Below are 22,278 nucleotides of genomic sequence, written 5' to 3'. Positions count from 1 at the left end.
TCCTGGTATGTGGACGGCACCTTCACAATAAATACTCCCCAAAGTCTTTGCCCAGGTCTATGGGATCCTGGAAAAGTAGTATAGGGGCATGGATCCAGATCCTTCTGCCAAACAAACAGTGGTGCCATGTAGGAGTGGTTATTTGATTTTCATTAAAACACTGGTGCCTAACATATGGCTGCAGTCCATTCACTGTGACTATAAAATGGCTGCCACAAGTGCCATAAAGGAATGCTGCTTCTTCTACCTGGTTCAGAACACAAGAAGGTATTTGGTGTCACCCATGTGGAATCTTTTCAATAGAACACAGAACACCGAAGACTGAACTAATAACTATTCTGAGGCTGCACATCATTGGCTACAAACAGAATTGGGAATGTGCCACTCAACAATCTAGAGATTCATTGATTGCCTTTGAAAACATAGACACACACACACACCAAAAAAAAAAAAAAAAAAAAAAAAAAGACAACCCCCCCTGGAAGTACACTGAATAAAAAAAATTACCAAAAAAACCCCCAAATACACACAGAAATATAAACCCCAAAGCAACCAAGCAACAAAACACCCAAGCCAAGGCCAACAAAAGGGCAGGCTCTTGCCCGCAGCTGCACTGAGAGCTCCTCCTTCTCCCCCTGATGCCATGTGTACTGCAGGAAGGGCAGGAAATGGCATTCTGGCGGTCCCTGCTCTGTCTCATGTGGGAGACCACTCGCTGTCACAGCACCGCACCGGCCCTCCCTGCAGCGGCACAGCCGCCTGCTCTCTGGCTTCAAGAGCGAAAGCATCCCGTAGTTCTCCCCACTGCCTTCCATCCCGCCTGCACATTAGCTGGCAACGCTTACACTGGCCAAAGTTTTAATTTTTGGTGCTTCATATCAGCAGGGCTTGTCTGAAAAAACAGCAGCAAGGCTCAAGTGCCCAGCTTCCCCCTGTTGGTACTATTTCATCTGGGACACAGGGCTAAGACCCTACCTATGCCAGAGCAGCTGCCATGTGCCAATCAGGTCAGGTTCTGGGGTCCTCAACACAAGGACATGGAACTCTTGGAGTGAGTCCAGAGGAGAGCCACAAAAATGATCCAAGGGCTGAAGCAGCATTGCTATGAGGGCAGGCTGAGAGAGTTGGGGTTGTTCAGCCTGGAGAAGGCTCCAGGGAGACCTTATCATGGCCTTCCGGTATCTGAAAAGGGCCTGGTAAGAAAGCTGAGAAGGGACTTTTTAGCAGGGCCTGTAGCAATAGGACAAGTGGTGATGGTTTTAAACTAAAAGAGAGAAGATTAAGAGTAGATATAAGGAAGAAACTTAACAATTTGGGTAGTGAAACACTCACCCAGGTTGCCCAGAGAGGTGGTACATGCCCCATCCCTGGAAACATTCTAGGTCAGATTAGACAAGGCTCTGAGCAACCTGATCCAGTTGCTCACTGCAGGGGGGTTGGACTAGAGGGCCTTTAAAGGCTCCTTCCAACCCAAACCATTCTATGATTCTGTGATTTTACTCCAAATGATAGAAAGAAATATCTAACACAAGCTCATATCCACACAGCCAGGACCGACATCCAGAAGGGGGATTCACTTTGACCAGGGTTCTTATTAACAAGGTGGCACACAGGATGGCACATAGGAAGTAGCACTTGACATCGGACATCTTGCTGTTAGATAACAAACATGCTCAGTGCTTGTGCTCTCCCTGCCTCCTGCATCAGCAAATCATGCTCTCCTGGAAGGGCTTCCAAAGGAATTCTTTGAATAGAACCAGACAGAAGCAACAGGACTAAAAATAGCTGACCTAGAATAGACATATTTATGACATTCTCAAACTGGCAGAAACACACTTGAATGCATAAAAAAAAAAGGGGGGGGGGGAATCTAGTTAAATCACACTAGAATCTATAATGAGGAACAAAGTAGAAAATGTCACCACAAAAAAAAAGTTTTGGAGGGGAGGATTAATTTGGACTTGTGACACTCATTAGACCATATTACAATACTCAAAACAAAAAGCAATGGTTAAATTACAAGCCACTAGTGATATAAAAGCAAATTCACTAAATAATCAGTAAGGCTATATCTATAAAATGTGCATAAAACCTCATGATATCAGATTTTTTATTCTAGCTTCAGAGTTTTGGTAGCAACAGCAAAGAGCTCAAGTATCATTCTTGCACCTGTGCAGCGCCTACTCCTTGAACTAGATACTGAGGGAAGACCAACAGTACAGATCACTGCTTGCAATATGCTCACATATTCAGAAAACCAAAGAAAGCAAGGAGCCTTACTAAAAAAACACAACTTTTAAATAAAGCAAGATAATCTAAAACATCTTTCTATAATTTTCCTCCATATGATGATATTTCTCAAGGTTGATGTTAGGCAAGAGGATAATCCACCAAAATAAAAGGAAAAGAAACAATAGTTACTCAGGCAGTATTAAAGGCTTCCTTCCTTCACAATCTTATGCTTTTACTGTGCATAAAACCTTGATGAAAACAAATAGATATTTAGTTTTCCAACTGCTGCATCACAAGAATTTCTTTGCAGGAACAAATGCAAGAGACTGATAAAATCAAATGAAACAGCTCTCAACACACCACATTTAAACACCACTGAGTATACATGCAACTGCTGAAAGAGCAAATTTAAGGAGTAGAATTTTTTTATTTCCACTTATTTGTGAAATTCCATTTGAAGGGTGACAAATAAAAACTCTTTGTGCTCTTTTCAGAATTTTTTGACAGATGAAGAAGAAAGGGAAGGGAAAAGCATGTTTAAATAGATTATCTAATTACCAAAGCCAGAGATATAACTTTCCTTAAAACCATTCTAAGTTCTCTAATGTTATATGCACAATGAATAAAATGCAGAAAATTCCCAAAACACAAAGCACCTTCCTTCCATATCAATGACTATCAGTTAGACTTTGTCAAGCAGTTAATGGGGTGGATCCTTTTCAAGCAGATCAGGGAGCAGGTCCTTCCCAGGAAGAGTCATCTGAGGAAGAGGTTTCATAAATAGAAGTAATTGTACAATTCTTCTCTATGAAGGACTTGTGCACTCTGAGAAAGGACTTTGGCTGTTGTGAAGGTGAATCACTTCTCACTCAGTTGTTTTGATGTTGGAATGATGGGGCTGATACTATGGAATTGGATGAGAGAGAAGCCAGGCAGTCAGGATCCCTGGTCAGAGATGCAGGTATTGACAGATCAATTGGGAAGAAGGCAGGAACTACCAGCCTATAGAGGAAACTCTTGCCAGCCTACAGGAGAGTTAGCCCTGTAAAAGATGAGTGACCACACTTGAAAGAGCTACCAAGTATTTGAGAGAATTAGCTGCACAAGATGTGAATTATGATGATGGTCAGATTGTAGATCCTGATGAAATGCCATAGCCCATGTCTATGCTGAAAAAGTCTGTGCTGAGTGTACCTTCAGCATTTTCCTATACAATGTCACTAAGAGTATGGGACAATGATGTACATCAATTACATGCACCAAGTATGCATGATGTGGTTAATAAAGCACGACAGTATAGAGATGCTGCCTCTACTCCCAACAGGCCTGGATCTCAGTCATGGAAGAAGTGATTGAGAGACTGAATAGACATCATGCTTCCCCAACATGGGAAGGGGGGCATACTGCAGCCATTAGGAAGAAACACCCTCCTATGAGACCGAATCAAGAGAAACAGAATACAGGACAAAGTGCCCCGTTGTCACGGTTTAACACTGGCCCGGCAATTAAACCGAATAACAGACGCTCTCTATTAATCTCTCTCTCTCCTCGATGAAGAAAGGAGAGAGAATAAGGGAGAGAGACTTATGAGTTGGAAACTAAACTACACAACTTTAATGAAACAGTAATGGTAAATAGGGAAAAATTACTAAATATATACAAATATACAGGAAAATGGAAACCACATTCCTCCCCCCTTTCCCCCAATAACTCTCACGTCACCACCGAGGCTGCAGGGCAGCCCTGGGAAAGTCCAGGCTGGACTCCTGGAGTCGGCAGCAGTCGGGAACTGGAGGCAGGAACACACAGATATGGGCTGGCACGGATCAGGACCACAGGCAGATGAACAGACAGGATCCTTCCAGGATGCCGGGTGAAGGAAGGGAAGCAGGAAATCAGGAAAAGATCTGGCTCGGCCCTCGTGATGCCTCAAATTTATACTGAGTGTGACGTATATGGGATGGAATACTCTGTTTGGTCAATTCTGGCATCTATCTTGTCTGATCCTCCCTAAAGGAGGGCTCTGGTGGGACCTCTGTATCCTCCTGGACGGTAAAATGTTTTCATGCAGAGCTGAGCAGTGTCCTTGGCCTGCATACCAGTCTCTAGCAGTAACTATAAACATCAAGTGTTATCAATCCTAAAAGCACACACACTGCATGAGAAACTTGCTGTTAATTTCAGAGAGACTACTTACAAGGGACTTAGCTAAAAGCAAAAGTACAGAAACAGAAAACCACCTTTATCCTGGCCCAAACCAGGACATTCCACCCCTTATTCCATACCATTTGCGTCATGCTCCAATCATTACTAACTCTTATCCCTAAACATATCTATACACAAATTACTACTATCTCTTTGTGCTAAAAATCACTAAGTAATTCAGTCTACAATTGCAGATGTTCATCTATTGTAGCAGATTCTCAAAAGAAGGACCAGTCTTCAGAGTTCATGTCCATGGTCCACAAGTTGCAGATTGCAGATGGTAATTGGATGTCAGCCGATGAACCTAGTTCTGATTTCATCACCACAAAATCATCCTGAAAAACACTCATAGAACACTGTTAGTTTATACAACAGTTCACATAACAGTAGTTATGGTGGGATACAAGTTCATGACTCCCAAAGAGTCCATGCATTACTGATTAAACTAGACAAGCAGAAATTAGGAATTCTCACCTAGTGTTAGATTCCCCTGTGGTACACATTGTACTTCTCCATCTTTCATCATCACCCACCAAGTGTGTCCAGGCCCTTGAGCGAAAGCAACCCCACGAATGGGTTTACCTTTGCCCGAGGCAGGATAAATCCAAACTGTTTTCCCTAGCAGATTCTTCTCATGCACCACAGGCACTTTGTCCCCATCTACTGTGTGTAGAAGATCTGACTGAGCAGGACCAGCTCGATTGATGGAACCCCTGGTATTAACTAACCAGGTAGCTTTTGCCAAGTGCTTGTCCCAGTTTTTGAAAGTTCCACCACCCATTGCTTTTAAGGTAGTTTTTAACAGACCATTGTACCTTTCAATTTTACCTGAGGCTGGTGCATGATAGGGGATATGGTATATCCACTCAATACCATGTTCTTTGGCCCAGTTATTTATAAGACTATTTTTGAAATGAGTTCCATTATCTGACTCAATTCTCTCTGGTGTACCATGTCTCCACAGGACTTGTTTCTCTAGGCCCAGGATAGTGTTCCGGGCTGTGGCATGAGGCACAGGATATGTTTCCAGCCATCCTGTACTTGCCTCCACCATTGTAAGCACATAGCGCTTACCCTGGCGAGTTTGAGGCAATGTGATGTAGTCGACTTGCCAAGCCTCCCCATACCTATATTTTGACCATCTCCCTTCATACCAAAGAGGTTTCAACCTTTTAGCTTGCTTAATTGCAGCACATATGTCACAATCGTGGATAACCTGCATAATAGAGTCCAAAGATAAATCCACCCCTCGGTCACGAGCCCATCGATATGTTCCATCCCTGCCTTGATGACCTGAAGCATTGTGGGCCCATTTGGCCAAAACCAGTTCACCTTTATGGTCCCAGTCCAGATCTATTTGGAACACTTGAGCAGCCTCATCTGCTCGTTGGTTGTTTCGATGTTCCTCGGTAGCTCGATATGAAGGTACATGGGCATCTACGTGACGCACTTTTACATCAAGTTTCTCTAACCTAGTAGCAATGTCTTTCCAAAGTTCAGCAGCCCAGATAGGTTTATCTCTACGTTGCCAGTTGTTTTGCTTCCACTGCTTTAACCAACCCCATAAGGCATTTGCTACCATCCATGAGTCAGTATAGAGATAAAGTCTCGGCCACTTTCCTTGTTCAGCAATATCCAAAGCCAATTGGATAGCTTTTACCTCTGCAAATTGACTTGATTCACCATCTCCTTCATCTGTTTTTGCAACTAGTCGTGTAGGATTCCATACGGCAGCTTTCCACCTTCGATGGCCTCCTACCAGACGACAGGATCCATCAGTGAAAAGAGCATATTGTTTCTCACTCTCTGGTAGTTGGTCATATGGTGGGGCTTCTTCAGCCCGTTTTACCACTTTTCCTGGTGGCATTCCAAAGTGTTTGCCTTCTGGCCAATGTGTTATTGCTTCTACAATTCCTGGACGATTGAGTCTTCCTATCCTAGCTCTCTGTGAGATTAAAGCAATCCATTTACTCCAGGTAGCATCGGTAGCATGATGGGAAGATTCTCTACCTGTGTACATAAAACCCAGTACAGGTAATCGTGGTACTAGGAGGAGCTGTGCTTCAGTACCAATCACTTCTGAAGCAGCTCTAACTCCTTCGTATGCGGCCAATATCTCTTTTTCAGCAGCTGTGTAGTTGGCTTCGGAGCCTTTGTAGTTTCGACCCCAAAATCCTAGAGGTCGGCCTCGAGTCTCTCCTGGAGCTTTCTGCCAGAGGCTCCATGTAGGACCATCACCTCCATCTCCGGTGTAAAGCACATTTTTGATGTCTGGCCCTGTTCGAATTGGTCCAAGGGCCATTGCCTGTACAATCTCCTGTTTAATATTCTCAAAAGCAGCTTGTTGTTCTGAGCCCCATTTAAACTCTTTCTTCTTCCAGGTAACCTCATAGAGAGGTTTCACAATCTGATTATAAAGAGGAATATGCATTCTCCAGAAACCAACAGTTCCTAAAAAGGACTGAGTTTCCTTTTTGGTAGTTGGTGGGGCCATAGCAGTTATTTTGTTAATCACGTCCATTGGGATGTGGTGACGTCCATCTTGCCACTTAACTCCCAGAAACTGTATCTCTTGTGCAGGTCCCTTAACCTTGCTCCTTTTAATAGCAAAACCAGCCTCTAGGAGGATTTCAATTATCTTCTTACCTTTCTCGTAGACTTCCTTTGCTGAGTCACCCCATACAATGATGTCATCGATGTATTGTAGATGTTCTGGAGCTCCACCCTTTTCCAAGGTATCATGGATCAGTCCATGGCAGATGGTAGGACTGTGTTTCCACCCCTGGGGCAGTCGATTCCAAGTGTACTGGACACCTCTCCAGGTGAAGGCAAACTGTGCTCTGCATTCTGGTGCTATAGGAATAGCAAAAAATGCATTAGCAATGTCAATAGTAGCATACCACCTGGCTGCCTTTGACTCCAGCTCATACTGAAGTTCTAGTATGTCCGGCACAGCAGCACTTAGTGGTGGTGTAACCTCATTCAGGGCACGATAGTCCACTGTCAGCCTCCACTCTCCATTTGGCTTTTTCACTGGCCATACAGGACTGTTGAAGGGTGAATGAGTCTTGCTGATCACTCCTTGGCTCTCTAATTGCCGGATCAGCTTGTGAATGGGGACCACAGCATCTCTGTTGACACGATATTGTCTACGATGCACTACTGAAGTAGCAGTTGGCAGACGCTGGTTTGTAGTCCTCAGCAATCCCACTACAAAGGATTTATCTGAAAGGCCAAACAAAGTATGCAGCCATTCTGCATTCTCAGTCTTAATAGCTGCAGTACCAAAGGACCAGCGGTACCCTTTCGGGTCCTCAAAATCACCTCCCTTGAGGTAGTCTATGCCAAGGATGCACGGAGCATCTGGACCAGTCACTATTGGGTGTTTATGCCACTTTATTCCAGTGAGGCTCACATCAGCCTTCACAATAGTCAGTTCTTTAGATCCCCCCGTCACTCCAGAAATAGTGACGGAGTCTGTGCCTTTCTGATTCGATGGCATTAGGGTGCACTGTGCACCAGTGTCCACCAAGGCTTTATACTTTTGTGGCTCTAATGTGCCAGGCCATCGAATCCACACAATCCAATAGATTCGGTTGTCCCTCTCCTCCACCTGGCTGGAGGCAGGGCACCTCTAAGCTTGAGCACATACAGCATTGTCAGTATGTGCATTACTGGAGCTTGCATCCCCAGAACTCACACCTGATGTGCATGGATCTTGAGTCACCAGCACTTTTGGGTTGGGTAATTCCACACTGGACACTTGAGCAGCCATCTTTTTAGAAGGACCTCCTTTTGCCTTCGGCTTACTCATCAACTTAATCACTCGGTCCTGTAGGTCAGCAGTAGGTTTCTTGTCCCACTTTGTCATGTCCTCTCCACACTCACACAGGAGTGCCCATAGGGTTCCTCTTGCGAAATTCTGTTTCCCTCGATTCTGTCTCATAGGAGGGCGTCTCCTCTTAATGGTGGCAATGGGGCGTCCTCCGTCTGTCTGAGGAAAAAGGGGTGAATGCAGTTTCTCAGATGCTCTCTTGATAGCTGAGACCCAGGCCCGATGAGGGGCTGTGACAGCCTCTTCACACTCTCGTGCAGTTTTAATCACATCACCCACAGTTGTATCCACTTCTGCAGGAACCCATAGCAGTACTGATAGAGTATGGTTAAAAGGTGATGGTGCAGCATGCACAAACCTTTGCAACATAGGTTTAGGACATGGTACGTGATAAGGGTCTTCAATGTCATCATCATTATAGATCACTTCTCGTACAGCCAATTCTTCCAGATACCTGATAGCTTTTCCAAGTGTGGCTGCTTTGACTTGTGGGCAATCTATTGCCTCTTTATAGGGATATCTCTCCCTGACAGCTGACAAGAGTCGTTTCCACAGGCTAGTAGTTCCAGCCTTTTCCCCAAATGCCCGATCAATAGCTGCATCTTTGGCTACAGGGCCCAACTGCCTAGCTTCCTTCTGAGTTAATGTTATGGTAGCAGCCCCATCATTCCAGCATCGGAATAACCAAGAGAGGAGTGGTTCACCTGTAAAACGGCTGTAGTCTTTTCTCAGAGTACGCAAGTCTCTCATGGAATAGGGCTGAGCAGATTCTGAGTCTGAGTCCTCATCTGACTCTGCACTAGCTGCTCTACCTGGTCTGGGAGGAGAGCCATTATCCTCTATTTCCTCTATCACCTGGTCATCTTGTTCAGACTTGGAAGGGTTAAGGCTCGCTTCTGATTTCCATTGTTTTCCTTTTTTCCTAGTTACAGGGTCAACAAGTAGCTGGGTGGGCTGAGGGGGAGAGGCTGAGGCGTCTGCAGCAGTAGCAGCAGCAGGGCTTGCTTTCTGAGCAGCAGCACTGTCTGTGGGAGTAGAGACAGCAACTGGAGCTGTAGCCGATAAGCTGGCAATGCTGGCCGGCTTTATCTGAGTTGTGCCCTTGCGTGAGGGGGGGCGAGAAGCGGCTGCAGAGGCAGGAGTGGGGGTGCTCTCTTTACGAGGTGTGCTCGTTCCCCTAGTTGTAATTGTCTTACTCCTCACCAATATATGGTAGCACATGAAAATATTCACAGACACCTGAACAACAATGCCTACAAGAATCAGGAGGCACAAAACTATAACAATCATAATGCCATTTTGACTAGAATCCATTGAACTCAGCCCAAGAGTGGTGTATTTCCTCAAAAGCAGGCTGAAAATGTAATTACCAACAAAGTTCTTAATCCTTCTATGAAACACCACTACACCATGCACGATGATATACATCAGTATGGAGGACCATATTGCAACGATGGTTCTTAAGCATTTCTTACGGAAGAAAAACCACATATTAGCAGCAACTCCAGCTGCGAAAATACACATCACATACCCTAAATACCAAAGATATGGCACGATTGGTTTAATCTCCAACCCTGTGAAATTTTCAAAGAACAAGGTCTGATTCCAGCTCAGGAAAGCCATTCTTTCACTGGAGTTGGAATTCAAACTGTTCAGGCAATTTAGTCAAAATTTAAACTGGACTCGAGCCAATTAGCTCGGGCCCCACGTTGGGCGCCAATAAATCTGTCACGGTTTAACACTGGCCCGGCAATTAAACCGAATAACAGACGCTCTCTATTAATCTCTCTCTCTCCTCGATGAAGAAAGGAGAGAGAATAAGGGAGAGAGACTTATGAGTTGGAAACTAAACTACACAACTTTAATGAAACAGTAATGGTAAATAGGGAAAAATTACTAAATATATACAAATATACAGGAAAATGGAAACCACATTCCTCCCCCCTTTCCCCCAATAACTCTCACGTCACCACCGAGGCTGCAGGGCAGCCCTGGGAAAGTCCAGGCTGGACTCCTGGAGTCGGCAGCAGTCGGGAACTGGAGGCAGGAACACACAGATATGGGCTGGCACGGATCAGGACCACAGGCAGATGAACAGACAGGATCCTTCCAGGATGCCGGGTGAAGGAAGGGAAGCAGGAAATCAGGAAAAGATCTGGCTCGGCCCTCGTGATGCCTCAAATTTATACTGAGTGTGACGTATATGGGATGGAATACTCTGTTTGGTCAATTCTGGCATCTATCTTGTCTGATCCTCCCTAAAGGAGGGCTCTGGTGGGACCTCTGTATCCTCCTGGACGGTAAAATGTTTTCATGCAGAGCAGTGTCCTTGGCCTGCATACCAGTCTCTAGCAGTAACTATAAACATCAAGTGTTATCAATCCTAAAAGCACACACACTGCATGAGAAACTTGCTGTTAATTTCAGAGAGACTACTTACAAGGGACTTATCTAAAAGCAAAAGTACAGAAACAGAAAACCACCTTTATCCTGGCCCAAACCAGGACACCCGTGGTCTCTGCTGCATGATTATGGAAATGAAAAAGAAAGCTACTGCTGTTCTACAGGCATGGGTGCATGAGCTGTTAGGTAAACCAAACATAGGAGGAAGTCCTTCCAGGAGGAGGGCTGCTCCAGTCTCCAGTGAGTGGTTCTCCAATCAGAATAGATGGAGTCAAGATCCCTGTACACCAGTGTCCTGGTTTAGGCCAGGATAAAGGTGATTTTCTGTCTTGTACTTTTGCTTTTAGCTAAGTCTCTTGTAAGTAGCTGCACTTGCTGAAATTAACAGCAAGTTTCTCAGTCAGTGTCTCCTTCTAGGACTGATAACACTTGATGTTTATAGTTACTGCTAGAGACTGGTATGCAGAGCCAAGGACACTGCTCAGCTCTGATGAGAACATTTTACTGTCCAGGAGGATAAAGATGTCCACCTGCAGCCCTCCTTTGGGGAGGAACAGACAAGATAGATGCCAGAATTGACCAAACAGAGTATTCCATCCCATACACGTCATACTCAGCATAAATTTGAGGCATCACGAGGGGCAAGCCAGATTTCCTGCTTCCAGCTTCCGGCTGCCTGTCCTTCCTGCCTTTCCTGCTTCCCTTCCTTCACCCAGCATCCTGGAAGGATTCTGTCCGTTCAACTGCCTGTAGTCCTGATCCGTGCCAGCCCATATCTGTGTGTTCCTGCCTCCAGTTCCCGTCTTCTGCCGACTCCAGGAGTCCAGCCTGGACTTTCCCAGGGCTGCCCTGCAGCCTCGGTGGTGACGTGAGAGTTATTGTGGGGAGAGGGGGGAGGAACATGGTATCCATTTTCCTGTATATTTGTATATATTTGGTAATTTTTCCTATTTATCATTACTGTTTCATTAAAGTTGTGTAGTTTAGTTTCCAACCCATAAGTCTCTCTCCCTTATTCTCTCTCCTTTCTTTATCAAGGAGGAGAGAGAGATTAATAGAGAGCGTCTGTCATTCAGTTTAATTGCCGGGCCAGTGTTAAACTGTGACAATCAGGTATGAGCAAAGGGGATGAAAGCTTAAACAAGCCCTTTATTGACAGTGCTGCATGTGCTTAGAGGTGCCCTGCCTCCAGCCAGAAGGAGGAGAGGGACAATCAAACTCATTGAACTGTGTGGGTTTCAAGGCTTAGCACATTAGAGCCACAAAAGTATAAAGCCTTGGTGGACACTAGCACACATTGCACCCTAATGCCATCGAATCAGAAAAGGACAGAATCCATCACTATTTCCAGAATGATGGGGGATCTAAAGAACTGAGTATTGTAAAGGCTGATGTGAACACCACTGGGACAAGGTGGCAAACACAACCTATAGTGACTGGCCCAGATGCTATGTGCATCCTTGGCATAGATTACCTCAAGGGATGTGACTTCAAGGACCCAAAAGGGTACCAGGGGGCCTTTGGTATAACAGCTGTAGAGACTGAGAACACAGAACATCTGCATACCTTGTCTGGCCTTTCAGATTCTGCAGGGGGGTTGCTGAAAATTGAAGACCAGCGAGTGCCAATTGTTACTTCAATAGTGCATCAACGACACTCGCACCAAGTGTGATCCCCATTCACAAGCTGATCGCATAAAGGTGAACTGTTTTTAGCTAGATGGGCCCATGACACTTCAGGTCATCAAGGCAGGGATGGAACATACCAATGGGCTTGTGACTGAGGGGTGGATTTAACTTTGGATGCTACTGCGCAGGTTATCCACGATTGTGACATGTGCACCACAATCAAGCAAGCTAAAAGATTGAAACCTCCGTGGTATGAAGGGAGATGGTCAAAATATAGGTATGGGGAGGCCTGGCAAATCAACTGTATAACACTGCCTCAAACCCGCCAGGGTAAGCCCTATGTGCTTACAATGGTGGAAGCAAGTACAGGATGGCTGGAAACATATCCTGTGCCTCATGCCACAGCTCGGAACACCATCCTGGGCCTAGAGAAACAAGTCTTGTGGAGACATGGTACACCAGAAAGAATTGAGTCAGACAACAGAACTCATTTCAAAAACAGTCGTATTAATAACTGGGCCAAAGAACATGGTATTCAGTGGGTATACCATATCCCCTATCAGACACCAGCCTCAGGGAAAAGGGAGTGGTATAATGGACTGTTAAAAACTATCCTAAAGCCAATGGGTGGTGGAACCTTTAAAAACTGGGACAAGCACTTGGCAAAAGCCACCTGGCTAGTTAACACTAAGGGTTCCATCGATCAAGCTGGTCCTGCTCAGTCAGACCTATATACAGTAGATGGGGACAAAGTGCCTGTGGTGCATGAAAGGAATCTGATGGGGAAAAGTTTGGGTTTTTCCTGCCTCAGACAAAGGCAAACCAATTCGTGGGGTTGCTTTTGCTCAAGGGCCTGGAGATATTTGGTGGGCAATGATGGAGAAGTTCACAATTTGTACCTCAAGGAAATCTAACTCTAGGCGAGAATACTGAATTTTTGCCCAACTATCTCAGTTGGTAGATCTTGGAATTTTGGGAGTTGTGGGCTCAAGCCCCACATATGTGAGCTGCTACATAACACTAACAGTGTTCACTAAGTGTTTTTCAGGATAACTTCATGGTGATGAAACCAGAATTAGGTTCATAAACTGGCATCCAGTAGCTTCCTCAAAGCTGACATCTAATCTGCAACCCATGGACATGAACTGTGACAATTGTCCCTTGCCTTGAGAGACTGCTATAAAAGACAGACATCTGCAATCATGGACTAAATTAACTCAGTGAGCTTTATTATAGAAGAATGGACAAATAATCTGTGTATTTGTGTGTATTTGATTATAAAAGATAGTAGTGACCTGAGTATGACACAAATGGTATGGAGTAAGGGGTGGAATGTGGTGGTTTGAGCCAGGATAGGAGCAATTTTCTGTCTTGTAATTTTGCTTTCAGGCAAGTCTCTAAGTAGCTGTACTTACTGAAATTAACAGCAAGTTCCTCAGTCAGTGTCTGCTTCTAGGACTGATAACGCTCGATGTTTACAGTTACTGCTGGAGAATGGTGTGCAGAACCAAGGCCACTGCTCGGTTCTGAGGAACATCTTATGCTCTGGAAAGGGGTCACACCTGCAACCCTCCTGTGGGGAGAAGCAGACAAGACAGATGACCAAAACTGACCACATGGAGTGTTCCATCCCATATGCATCATACTCTGTATAAATTTAAGGAATCAGGAGGATCAAGCTCTATTCATCTATGGCCGGCATCCTGGGAGGATTCTATCCGTTCATCTGCCTGTGATCTTGATCTGTGCCCTCCTGAATCTGTGTGTTTCTGCCTACAACTCCTGATTGCTGCTGACTCCAGAAGCCCAGCCTGGTACTTTTCCAGGGCTGCCCTGAAACTCGTGTGGTAACATGAGCTTTATTGGGGGGAAGGGAGGAGGAATGCAATATTGCTTTTATATATATTTGTATCTATTTAATCATTTTCCTTTTCATCACTACCTTTTCATTAATGCTGTGTAGTTTTATTTCCAACCCATAAGTCTCGGGTTAGTATAGGGGTGGTTTGGAAGTGGGGGGCCACAGGGGTGGCTCCTATGAGAAGCTGCTGGAAGCTCCCCAGTCTCAAATGCTGGCCCCACCTCTGGCCAAGGCTGAGCAGATATGGAAGTTGGATGGGCCTCTGCCAGTAGCATTCAAGAAAGGGAAAACAAACCTGCAGAAATAATTTAAAAAAAAAAACAAACCACCAACAGCAGAGGAGAGGAGGAGGTGAGAGAAATGCCAGAGCAAAGACACCAAGGGTAGTAAGGAAGGAGGAGGAGCCCAAGCAGAGATTTCCCTGCAGCCCGTGGTGAGATGGCAGCTGTACATCTGCAGCCCATAGAGGATCACAGTGGAGCAGTCCCTGAAGGACCACAGGGGAGCAGACATAGATCTGCAGCCTGTGCAGGATCACAGAGAGGCAGGTGTGGATCTGCAACCATGGAGATCCCTGTGCCAGAGGAGGTGACTGTTCCTAAAGCAGGCCATGACTGTGGGCAGCCCATGCTGGAGCAGTCTGTTCCTGAGGGACTGCACTTGGTGGGAGGGAGTCATGTCAGAGGGGTTCCTGAAGGACTCTATCCCATGAGAGAGACCCTTATTCTCATTCTTCCTCAATAGGAGAAGGAAGGGGTGTTAATAGAGAGCATCTGTCATTTGTCTAATTGCCTGCCAGACATTAAACTGTGACAGAAAATCAAGTGAATGTCTATCACCAATTAAATCAGGTAGGGCAAAAGTTACTGGGACTTTAAATCCAGCAACATACACTACTACATCAACAGATTAAATGGTAAACAAAACTGGAGTATAGGTGTAAAGTTGCAAGGTTATGACTATAGTCATAAGAGAGAACTATTCAAGACAGGTAAGTAGTGTCTTTTCCTAAGACACAAAGAAAGATTCCTGGGCATGGCTGCTATCTGGAAATCAAGCAGCAGCAAAAAAAGTCAACAGGTTGAGGACACAGATCAGAAGCCACAAGGTTTTCTCAAACACCAAAAAAATCCCATACCACCTTTTGCATACTCATAACTTTCTTTCACCAAGCTCATAACACTATTTCAATCTTTCTCTAAACTGAATTTCAGACAGCTACCCCTTACCACTTATCCTGTGTTCAAAACAGTCAAATTCATTCAGTGGCTAATAAAGTGAAGCACAAGACCAGGAAGAGCAGTACTACTCCCCCACATCACATTTATTCATCTCAAGTTAACACATCAGTAATTTAGGTCCCCCTTATGTCAGTCTCAAAATAGCTCACGTCAGTGATATGAAGAACCTGGGACTGAAAGCGGAAATAAAAGCCCAGTAACAGCAGATATTTGTCCTTTGGGGTACAACCCATCAAAAGCACAGTTCAGAATTTCTCAAATACAATATATTATGCACAGCCTGACAGCAGAGCAGGGCTTAGCACTTGGATTCCTTTCACCAATTCATGTTGCTGAAACTGCATCTAAGATAGCATGCAAGTTTGAAAAATCAAGGAAGAATGTAAACATCAAGGAAGAAAGAAAAAAAAAATCAGCACCAGCCTTCAAAATACAGAGAAACATGGACAATTTGATAATATATCACTCAAGTGTTTACCATAAAATAGCCATGATTCAGTGAACATTTAAAACCAAATAGAAAGAGGAAACCAGAAAGTTTTCAGAAGCCATATGCTTCACTTTATATATCCACCATCCTCAAAACACTTAACAAATACAGAAGAAAAAAGTTTTCTTTGCTCCAAAGCAATCTCAATATGGTCTCTAAAGCATCATCCTACTTCCAGGAACAGTATTTTAGTCATAAGAAATACAGCTGATATGTTCTAAATGAAACCTACACCACACAGTAAAACTGCAAAAAGACTTCCTCTCTGCAGCTAGACATTAAAAATATTTAGGAATATGATCACAGCGACTATATTCAAATTTTATACCTTCAATCTAATAAGCTGACTAACAAGCTAAGATAGACTTGTCCTTCCCTATTAAATCAGGTTTAAAAAAGTGCAACCTGATGATTCAAATACAGAGGGTCAAGTATTTTTTTTCATTTAACTTCAAATCCAAATAATAAATTATTCTATGACAAATTCTATTGAATCTGCATCTTCTGCAGATCTGGAATAAGCTGTGTTTCCTGTACAATAAAGCAAAAACACAAAACCATAAATTTCACCATAAACAGGAGCACTACTTCAGGCAAACCTTAAGCCTCAAGAAAGATCAAACCTCTCTCAATATGGAAAACATGTCATTGTTTTTAATGCAAAATGCTATAATCACAAAGGTTAAGGACTCCAAGTTCATCTGTTGGAAGACTGATTTAAGAAGCTGAGGAGGGAGAGATCTTGCAGCTTTCACAAAGACAGTTGGGCACAAAAAGAAAGAATTTCAAGAGAACTGAGAGTATAAAGTAAGCCAAGTAATCCATGAGATCTTAGGTATCAGACTGTATCACCTGATCTATGTCTTTAATCACTGTTTATTCTTTGCAGTATTGAGAAGTTAAGTAGTGGAGGGGAAAAGGCTGAAGGTACCACACCTGTGAAATAGACTGCAGAGCCCCAGGTGGGCAGGGAGTTCCAATTAACTGCCATTTTAGATGGCCAAAATTAAAGAGCATGGATTTTCATGTTAGAGCAAAATGGAGAAACCCTTTGTATGATTTTTGTAAAATATGAACCTTAAGTAATTGCAAATGAGCTACTTTCACAACCTTTCACTCTGGGTCTCACTTTAATGAGCATAACCTGTTTAAGGAAGTTATATGAAACATTACAAGTCCAAACTAGGTCTTCTCTGCAAAGCAAAGAGAACACAAAGGGCTACAAATGAGCAGACTATCAGAAAAGAATAAAAACAAAACAAACAAACAAACAAAAAAAAACCCAAACCAAAAAAAAAACCAAACTCCAGCAGACTAACACCACCAAAGTGGATATTACTTATATTTCCTCTACCATCTTTCATTCAATAGTTTTGAAGTATACAAATACAACAGTTTCTTTATTATGTCATCTTATAAAGAGGACACGTCACTTGGCTTCTCTTACCAAGGTTATATGAGGATGTTGCAAACCTGAGCACAGAACATGGGTCTTCAGAGTCCTGTTCATGTGCTTTAACCAAGCAAGATAAAAAAATAAATTAAAATATTAATAAAGATATAAATTTGTATTCTTTAATTTATGAAGAACCTATTTCAAGTACTAGTACTAAACCATTGAAATCACAAGTAAGCATTCCTATTAATAGTAATATTATTAATATTAATTATTAGCAGAGTATTAATAGTCTATGATACTAACATTTCTCAAGCACTATCAATTAGCATACTATTCTGCTATGACTGGTATCACAAGGAGGACACCAGCAGCAAATATAAAACATACTAAAAAATTGCATTCTATGAAGAAGGCATCACATAAAAGTCAATGAAAAAAATGTAAAACATCAAAAATATGCTTTTAAGTTCCAAAAGGGCAGCTTAAAAATTGGAAGAACTAAAACCAAAGCACAACAAAAGCTTCTAGTAACAACATGGGTTTATTGAGGTTTTCTTTTAGCATCCCTAGATTTTAGTGGCACGTCTGTAAACTCCAAACTCCCCTTGAATGGTGAAATCTTTTGCAATTCATGGCACCAGCAGCTTTATTGAGGACTAGACAAAACAATGCAAGTGAAATAGTCTAAATTTCTGGATTTTCATGTCTTTGTTTTTATTACCATAAACATTTTTAAAAATCATTATGCTGATAAAAACTACAAATAGAATAAAGCAGAATAGAACTTGCTGAATTCCCACTCCTCCAAGTTACCAAGATTGTTGAAACTACGAACACAAAAATTGGCTCATTTTCCAGACTATGCATCAAAACTAGTTTACACCAGTCAATCCAGTTTCTCCATGTAACCCTCCAGGAGTGTACCAAACATCATTAAAGCTAAAAAGTGATTTAGCCTTGCTTGCTTTCAAGTTACCTAGTGTAGTTAAAAATAAATTCCTTAAACAAGTTAGGTCAAACCACCACAGAGAGATCAGACCCAGGTATAAATACCAAGTCAGTCAGATAGGAATCTAATCCGATTCCACTAGAAAACATGATATAACCAAGAGAACTGCTCTAGAGGGCCCAGTTAATATTAAAAAAGAAAACTCAGAAGGCTGAGTTGATGCCATTTTTTATGAAGGGCTCCATTTCAATAGCAAGTGCTGCTCCTCCAGGCCTGCACATCCTCCCTTCTCCCTTCCCTTCACACACATCCAGCTCCAATTTCTCTTCTTGAAAGAAGCAGCTGCTCTCATGCCAGGACAGCCTCTCCATTTCACCAGCCACCACTGCCCCAGAGGCTATTGCCTTGATCTGCTGCTGAATTATAAGCATTCAGCATTTACTCAAATTAAGATTACTACGGACTGTGCTGCTTGATAGCTGAGACAAAATAGGCTGGCCCTCACAAGTTTCCCCTTACATAGCTCCACACCAAGCCTTAAGTTTCTGTTCCACAAGATTGTGCTCCTTTGAACATAACCAAGAGGGTTCTGCACGTCCATGCTCCTGATGCTAACACACCTTAGAGAGAAGCTTCAAACCAGGTTCATCCAGAGCAACTCCCAAGTGACATTCAACAACACTGCAGACATTTCAGCACATATTTTTAAATTTTACATCAGAGTTCAGATCATTGAGCTATAAGGCTCAAATGTGCACGAGGTCCCTTTCTACATCTTTTCTTGTAGGAAGGTTTCTACCAGTTAACTTTCCTTCTGTAACGTTCTTCATCAACACAGAAGAGCTTTCTTTTCGTTTTTAAATGCCAGTGCAATAGCAAAGCCCTGCCCTACCTTTCAATTTTCAGCAAGCACATATAATCGGGTGTGACGAAGTACTAGATAAAGTTCACAGAGTGAACGATTCATATGTTGTCATGTCCTCAAGTAACTTACTGTTGTTGCTGAGATATTATTGTCAGTGAATTCTGTAGCTGTGACCATGACACAGCTGCCCTACCCCATCCCACCAACACAGAAGCACTCAGGAAGGAGACGAAGACAACATGGAAGCCTTACACAAGTTACAAATAACTGGTTATTCACCCCCTTATTCCCTTCCCGTGATGCCACCCTCCTGACTCGAACTTAGAAAGGGGCCCAAAGGCACACCCCTCTCCATTAGCGCCGCTTCTCCTCTGAGGAATCCCCCTTTCTTCCCACTTCCTAGCCCATCGAGGGTTGAGTCGTGTCGCCCTCCCCACACGAACCCCGGGCTGGAGCAGCGCGGGAGCAATAGGCCGCAACCGTGGCCTACTTAGCGGTACGAGGGACAAAAGAGGGGTGGAGGGGACAGCTAGCTAGGGCAGGGCTAAGCTTCCTCCAGGCGGCTACCAGGAAAAATAAAGCAAACCGGCTCCCCTCACGCCACCCCCGACCTGCCTCCAGGAAGGGGCGGCAGGCCCAACGGGGAAGGAAGGCCCGCCACCGGACAAAAGCTCCTACAAAGACGGGGAAGCGGGCTCATCCCGGGGCCTCAGGCCGCTGATAGAGCAACAGCCACCCCCGAAACGTTGGAAGAGGAAGGGGCACTAGGCCTCCCCTGGGCGCACCACCATACCCCACCATCGCGCATGCAAGGCAGGCGGTAAGAGAGTGACACGCACCCCCTCCTCACCGGGCGGTCAAGCACACCCGACCCCGACCCCGACGGTACCTGCCCAATGCGGTCACAAAGCGGCAGCGGCGGCGCCTACCACCGTCATGTGACCGCCTGCCTACCTCGGTCCCTCCCCCTCCACTCGCGCGCGACGCCACTCCCCTACCACGTGACGTATCGTGCTCGCCTGAGGTGCTCCGCCCCCCCTCAACCCGCGCACGGCGGAAGGGAACGGTTGGTCCCACATGTAACCACGCTGAGGAAAGGTGGCATAGGAAGTATTTCCGTGAATGGGTATGGGGCTTCCCCGTACCTGAGGGGCGTCAGTACTAGCTCGTCGCCGCTGGCTGTTTTGCGGGAGGCCGTGGGGAAAGGTCGCAGCTGTTCCTAGTGCTGCTCTGTAGAAGGTGCTGTTGGAGGCTGACTGGGAAGGTCATCTGCAGGAATATGCGGCCCTGATTCAGCTCTTTATCAGGCTGCGGAGAGACACAGGCTCGGCACCCGCGGGCACAGCTTGGATCCTCACGGGATGAGTTTAGGAACAATGAACGTTGAGAATCATGGCTCAGTTCCTCTCTTGCTGGCTGAAGGAGTGGTTTGAACCAGGAACTCTGGCGATTTTCTTAGGTTTTACTTCTTATTTTAAAGTGGCTTTTATTTTCTGCACTACAGGGTTTTGACAGGACCAAATAGGAATGGTTATGTCAGAGATTATAGCCTGTTCAGGTTGACAGAATATGTTAATTAAATTTGGTGACTCAGTCCCAGGCAATTCAAGCTGAGCTGGCACAGGTTCTAGGCTTTCTAGAACTCCCTTGTTCCTTCCCTAGTTATTGTTTTCCCAGACCTCTTTGATATCCCAAACTGTTTACATGACTAGAGAATCAAAATGCTCTGTCACATTCTCTCTCCACAGTTGCTGAGACCAATGCCTGAGCGGTCAGGAAACTGGAACCAGTTCTGTGCTTAATGTCAATTTCTTTAAATGTTAATCTTGCCAGGCTGGACACAGGGAGGCACCCCATTGATATGAAGGAATCCAAGGACAAAGGATAGTTGCACTACAGGACAAAACTGCAAAGGAGAGTATACTAGGGGTGTCACAGCAGAAATATGTAAGAGCACGGTGCAGCTTCTGGCAACCTAAACTGAACAGTTACAGTACAGATGGCAAGAAAAGGAAGGTTGTTTGACTCCCCAAGAAGAGGAGTTTCATGTTGTGAGACAGGAAAAAAAAAAACTTTTTCCTTTCAGGTTTTTCTTGCTGTGCATTTTTCCCACTGTGTATAGCACCTCTGGTTCAAAATGTAGCACTTGTACGCTTCTGGCATCCCTTCTTTGTAAGGCCTGGCATTTTAAGGCAGAGCTTGCTTAGCCTATGTGGAAATAGGTTCCTGCTTGGCGATCTGCTGATCAGGCAGGGTTGGTGAAGGCAATGGAGGCACCAGAAAGCAGACTGTTTGTTCAGCCCCTGGTGCCTCCAGTGTTACATCTCATTGTCTTTGACTTCTTCTGTGGCCTTCTTTACTGCTGTTTGATCATCTTCTGTCCCTTGACCCCATACTCTCCACATAAGTAGAGAGGGCATCTGTTATAGTTTGAGTGGGCCAGGATAATTTTATGGTACTGATAAAAGGACCTAGAGAGAGGGTCTTTAGGACCCTGAAGGATCCAGGGGGGCAGAATGGAGAGGGGTCAGGATTCCCTCCCATTTCACAGAATCACAGAATTATCAGAGTTGGAAGGAACCTCTAGAGATGTCCAACTCTCCCACTAAAGCAGAATCACCCAGAGCACATTACACAGGAATGCGTCCAGGTGGGTTTTGAGTATCCCCAGAGAAGGGGACTCCACAACCTCCCTGGGCAGCCTATGCCAGTGCCTTGGCACCCTCACAATAAAGAAGGTTTTTCTTATGTTTAGATGGAACTTCCTATGTTCCAGCTTGTGCCCGTTGACTCTCGTCCTGTCACTGGGAAGTACTGAGAAGAGTCCGGCTCCATCTTCCTTGCACCCACCCTTTAGATACTTGTAGGCATTGATAAGGTCTCCCCTCAGCCTTCTCTTCTCCAGGCTAAAGACTCCCAGCTCTCGGCTTTTCCTCAAAAGAGAGATGCTCCAATCCCCCACTCACCTTTATCACTCTCCTCTGGACTCTCTCCAGTAGTTCCCTGTCTCTCTTGAACTGGGGAGCCCATTTCCCTGCCCTACTCTATAAAAGACAGGAGAACCAGAAGCCTGTCCCCCTTCCTGCTCCCTTCTTCCTTGCTGCTTCACTGCAGTCACTTGGAGGTCTTGGAGAGAGGCTCCCACTTTTCCATAAGCTTGCCACACGCTC

General features: G+C 44.6%; 1 protein-coding gene across 1 annotated transcript in view; it reads right to left on the bottom strand.

The window, feature by feature from the left end:
- LOC103537500 (ubiquitin-associated protein 2) overlaps window positions 1–20,057 on the bottom strand; it is a 132,285-nt gene extending 112,228 nt beyond the window's left edge. The window contains exon 1 of the mRNA XM_030468296.1: window positions 19,998–20,057. The gene's annotated coding sequence lies outside the window, so the exon portion shown is untranslated. The remainder of the gene's footprint in view (window positions 1–19,997) is intronic.
- Between the last annotated feature and the right edge of the window lie 2,221 nt (window positions 20,058–22,278).

Source organism: Calypte anna, chromosome W, assembly GCF_003957555.1.
Source record: "Calypte anna isolate BGI_N300 chromosome W, bCalAnn1_v1.p, whole genome shotgun sequence".
In the NCBI taxonomy this organism is placed as follows: Eukaryota; Metazoa; Chordata; class Aves; order Apodiformes; family Trochilidae; genus Calypte; species Calypte anna.
The sequence above is the reverse complement of the archived record's forward strand: the minus strand, read 5'-3'. Positions and strand labels throughout refer to the sequence as shown.